The following is a 6,000-nucleotide window of genomic DNA, read 5'->3' on the forward strand; positions in this document are numbered from 1 at the left end:
AAGATGTTAAGAATTTACCTCCTATTGAAGAAATACATGGTCTTAATATACCACCTGTTGGAGAAACATATGATCTCAATTCTTTATTTATTGAAGAACCTCCTGATCCCAATATCCCGACACAGGTAGTAAAGGTAAATTCTCTCTATAGATAAGACAAAGCCGAAGTCCCTCCTACTAAAATTGCTAGTCAGTGCTTGGATGAGTTTGATAACTTTATGTTTAAGCAAGACGACTTCAATGCTTATTTTGGTAGACAATTAAAAGAAAATGCTTATATGATTAGACGCGTGGGTGATTGTATGGCTAATATTAAAGGTGAACTTAAACTTGTTAGCAAACATGCTTCTATGGTTACCACTCAAGTAGAACAAGTACTTAAGGCTAAAAAAGAAGTGCTTGATGAAATGAATAGTAAGAAAAATGATTATGCTATTAGAGTGGCTACTAGAACTTGTAGAATGACTCAGGAACCTTTGTATCCTGAAGGCCACCCTAAGAGAATCGAGCAAGATTCTCAAAGAAATAATATTGATGTTCCTAGTTCTTCTAAAAAGAAGAAGAATAAAAATGATAGAACTGTGCAAACTTCTAGTGAACCTATTGCTGAACCACCTGATAATCCAAATGATATCTCTATGTCTAATGCTGAAACACAATCTGGTAATGAACATGAACCTAGTGAAAATATTAATGATGATGTTCATGATGATGCTCAACCTAGTAATGACAATGATGTAGAAATTGAACCTGCTATTGATCTTGATAACCCACAATCAAAGAATCAACGTTATGATAAAAGAGACTTTGTTGCTAGGAAACATGGTAAAGAAAGGGAACCTTGGGTTCAGAAACCCATGCCTTTTCCTCCAAAACCATCCAAGAAAAAGGATGATGAGGATTTTGAGCGCTTTGCTGAAATGATTAGGCCTATCTTTTTGCGTATGCGATTAACTGATGTGCTCAAAACAAATCCTTATGCTAAATATATGAAGGATATCATTACTAATAAAAGAAAGATACTGGAAGCTGAGATTTCCACAATGCTTGCTAATTATACTTTTAAGGGGGGATACCAAAGAAACTTGGAGATACCGGAGTACCTACTATACCTTGCTCCATTAAAAGAAATTATATTAAAACTGCTTTATGTGATCTTGGAGCCGGTGTTAGTGTTATGCCTCTCTCTTTGTATCGTAGTCTTGACTTGAATAAGCTGACACCTACTGAAATATCTTTGCAAATGGCTGATAAATCAACTGCTATACCTGTCGGTATTTGTGAGGATGTGCATGTTGTGGTTGCAAACATTACTATTTTAACGGACTTTGTTATACTTGATATTCCCGGGGATGATAGTATGTCTATTATTCTTGGAAGACCTTTTGTTAATACTGCAGGTGCTATTATTGATTGCAACAAAGGCAATGTCACTTTTCATGTTAATGGTAATGAGCATACGGTACACTTTCCGAGGAAACAACCTCAAGTTCATAGTATCAACTCCATTGGAAAAATTCCATCGATTATAATTGGAGGTTTTGAATTTCCTCTTCCTACTGTCAAAAAGAAATATGATATACTTATTATTGGGGATGTTCATATCCCCGTTGAGGTAACTTAGTGTTATTCGAAATTTCTCCGGTTTCATGATTATCGGAATGAGTTTGTTAACAAGACTTGATCAACCTTGTTAGTGGATTCTTTTTGATGAGCATGAGATGGATGAAACTAGAAGCACAAACTTCTGTACATTCTCTTTATTTTCTGTTAATTAGTAGAAATAAAGTAAAAATAGTATTTTTTCTGTCTGTTTCCTGACTTATCCGTGCAATATAAAAATATCCCGAAAATAAAAGTCCTCAGAATGCCATGCCAATTTAATATGATTTTTTCGGGAATATTTGAGGATTTACTCTGCAAAAATTACCGTGGGAGGAGCTGCCACCTGGCCACGAGGGTGGTGGGCGCACCCCCCTGCCTCGTGGGCCCACGGTGGCCCTCCTCCACTTATCCCAGCACCCATCTTCTTCCTCTGTCTCACACAAACCCGAAAAACCAACTCAAGCACGAGTTCCAGCCACTTTTGCCATGATTTTCGATCTCCTTGCTCAAAGCGCCTCTCGCAAAACTGCTTGGGGACATCGTTCCTTGGTATGTGACTCCTCCATTGGTCCAATTAGTTTTTGTTCTAGTGCTTTATTCTTTGCAAAATTGTGCTGCATAGGTGACCATGTTCTTGAGCTTGCATGTCAAATTTATATGGTTCCAAGTAGTTCTAATGCTTGATTTAGGCTCTAGGCACTTGTAGGAGTAGTTGCTATCAGTTTTATTGAAGTTGGTTCACTTTTGTTTGAAGTTACTAAAAAAATTCAGAATTTTTCAGAGAAAAACATTATGCTTTTGGAAGATGTTCCAAGGTGGTTCCTCTAAGAAGCAAGGACCCAGGATTGCTATGCGCGATGCCGACGAGGACCCACCAAGAGACGCTCCGTTACGGCCTTGAGAATGGCCGTCGGAAAATTTTATGGACCGTGCGGGAATTAAAGAAGAATTCAAAGCATATTTGCGCAATGCCAGTCTTGTGGATTTTGAGGCTAACAAATGCCCCCAGTATCATGATCTCACAAGTTCATTTGTGAGGAGGTTTGAGTATTCATCTTCGCGTAATTCTCCTTCAGTCATGTTTGATCTCTATGACAAGTCTTATACCATGGACTTAGAGGATTTCACTTATGCTTGCAAACTTCCATCATGGGGTAGTGTTAGGGATCCCCCTAAATCTGAATTTAGAAACTTTCTTGCTAGTATAACTGTGGGGGAATCTAGAGATATAACGCAGGCTACCATAGGGAGCATTCACTTTCCTGCTATACATTATTTTGCTCTCTTCATCGCAAGATGCATAAATGCTAAGGATGAAGCATGTTACTTGTGTGTCCCTGATCTTAGCATTCTTAGGAGTGCTGTGTTAGGAGACCAATCTTATCATATGGGAGCGATTGTAGCTCATAGGTTGCATCATAATAGACATAATGGAGATTTCTTTGGAGGAATTTATGCAACCCGCTTAGCTCATTTTCTTGAGATAGACATTTGTGAGGGTGATACGGAGTTGCCTCCTGCATATTTAGATTATGACTCTATGGCTTCGCACCAGTTTGTCGAGAGGCCTGAATCACCTCTCTTATATCGTTCAATTTTTGATAAACGACGTGTTTTCCGTATTACTCTCCCTGCTCCTGCCTTCTTTGATTCATAGACAAAAAGAAGATATGTTATTACCAGAGAGGAGGCAGAAGAGTACGAGAGGAGAGCGGAGGCAGCTTGACTCCACGCTGCAGCTCAGCAGGCGATAACCGCCGCACATCAATATGATCCCAACTATTCTTCATGACAGTACGACCCCAACAACTATTATTATGGATATCAGCCAGGCCAGCCGTGGCCATAGACCAACTTAGGACAAAAGCCTAAGCTTGGGGGAGTACGTATTTCTCACCGACATTACATTTATGTTCACACACTCATTGCTCGATGTCGGTGCTCATACTTTTTCACTGTAATATCCATGCTAGTTTATTTTCTTTTTCCTGCTTTCTTCTTGTGTGTTTGCTAAACCTTAAGAAAAACCAAAAAAAATTAGTAGTAGTTTATTTTTCTGCTATAGTAGTAATAATTAAAAAGAAAACCCAAAAATATTTCCCGTTCTTCTTTTGCTTGTTGGGAGCTTTCCCGTGTAAATAGTTTTATTTCTTTTCTTTTCCTTGGGGGTCAGTAGGAGAAGACCATAATTAAATTGTTGAAGTGGCTCTTATATGCATTATTGTTGATTTAACCAAGAGCCCATATTGCCTTGTCTTCTCCTGTTTATTGAATGCTCACAGATTCCAGCTTAGTCCAATGCACGTACACTCTTATTATTAGTCACACCGTTCGGTCGTGCAAGTGAAAGGCAATTATGATGATATATGATGGACTGACTGAGATGAGAAAAGCTGGTATGAACTCGACCTCTTTTGTTTTTGTAAATATGATGAGTCCCCCGTTCTTGATTCAGCTTATTATGAATAAACAGTTTGCAATGACAATTAGAGATCATAGTTGCTTGTGCCATGCTTGATTAGCTATGAGTTATAATGATTTACCTTGTGTGCCAACATGCTATTGCGATGATTATGATGTGGTATGATGGGGTGGTATCCTCCTTTGAACGACTTAAGTGACTTGACTTGGCACATGTTCACGCATGTAGTTGAAACAAATCAACATAGCCTTCACAATATTTATGTTCATGGTGGATTATATCCTACTCATGCTTGCATCCAATGTTTATTAATTTTAATGCATGTACATGGCTGTTGTCGCTCTCTAGTTGGTCGCTTCCCAGTCTTTTGCTAGCCTTCACTTGTACTAAGCGGGAATACTGCTTGTGCATCCAATCCCTTATACCCCAAAGTTATTCTAGATGAGTCCACCATACCTTCCTATATGCCGTATCTACCTCCCGTTCCAAGTAAATTTGTATGTGCCAAACTCTAAACCTTCAAATAAACATTCTGTTTTGTATGCTCGAATAGCTCATGTATCAACCAAGGCTGTCCTTATATTCCGTGTTAGGTGGGTTATTCTCAAGAGGAGTGGACTCCGCTCCTCACTCATGAGAAAATGGCAGGTCACCGGGATGCCTAGTCCCATGCTTTATGCAAACTAAATCAAAATTAGTTGCAAACAAAACTCACCCTGGGACCTAATGTATGTTGGAGGCACTCGTTGTTTCGAGCAAGCCATGGATTGATGCTTGTTGGTGGAGGGGGAGTATAAACTTTACCATTCTGTTTGGGAACCGCCTATAATGTGTTTAGCACGGAAGATATCGCCATCTCTTAGTTGTTACGTTGACAATGAAAGTATACCACTCAAAATACAATTTATCTCTATTTCAAAACCGAGCTCTGGCACCTCTACAAATCCCTGCTTCCCTCTGCGAAGGGCCTATCCATTTAATTTTATGTTGACTCATCACCCTCTTATTAAAAAGCACTAGCTGGAGAGCACAACTGTCATTTGCATTCATCACTATTAATCTATGTTGGGTGTGACTATGATTGGATCTCTTTTATCCTGAATTACAATGTCTAGTCAGTCCTTGATCTTTAAAGGTGCTCTGTATTTATGTTTTGCAGTCTCAGAAAGGGCTAGCGAGATACCATCTTGTTATATCATATTATGATTGTTTTGAGAAAGTGTTGTCATCTGAGATTTATTATTATGGCTTGCTAGTTGATTATGTTATTGATATGAGTAATTATGAGACCTGAGAATTATTGCAAATGTGGTTAGTTATGATCTATGCTGAAAACTTGAATGCTGGCTTGAAATAGTTACAACAACAAGAGCAAACAGAGTTTGTAAAAGTTTTCTTTCTTTCAGTTTGTCAACTGAATTGCTTGAGGACAAGCAAGGGTTTAAGCTTGGGGGAGTTGATACGTCTCCATCGTATCTACTTTTCCAAACACTTTTGCCCTTGTTTTGGACTCTAACTTGTATGATTTGAATGGAACTAACACGGATTGACGCTGTTTTCAGCAGAATTGCCATGGTGTTGTTTTATGTGCAGAAAACAAATATTCTCAGAATGACCTGAAACTCCACGGAACATCTTAGAAAAAATAATAAAAAATCCTCACCAAAGATGAAGACCAGGGGGCCCACACCCTGTCCACGAGGATGGGGGCGCCCCCCCTAGGGCACGCCCCCTACCTCGTGGGCCCCCTGGATGCCCTCCGACGCCAACTCCAACTCTATATATTTGCTTTCGGAGAGAAAAAAAATCAGAGAGAAGAAATCATCGCGTTTTACGATATGGAGCTGCCGCCAAGCCCTAAAACCTCTCGGGAGGGCTGATCTGGAGTCCGTTCGGGGCTCCGGAGAGGGGGATTCGTCGCCGTCGTCATCATCAACCATCCTCCATCACCAATTTCATGATGCTCACCGCCG

This window comes from Triticum urartu, chromosome 6A (genome assembly GCF_056163025.1).
Source record: "Triticum urartu cultivar PI428250 chromosome 6A, HENAU_Tu73, whole genome shotgun sequence".
Classification (NCBI taxonomy): domain Eukaryota; kingdom Viridiplantae; phylum Streptophyta; class Magnoliopsida; order Poales; family Poaceae; genus Triticum; species Triticum urartu.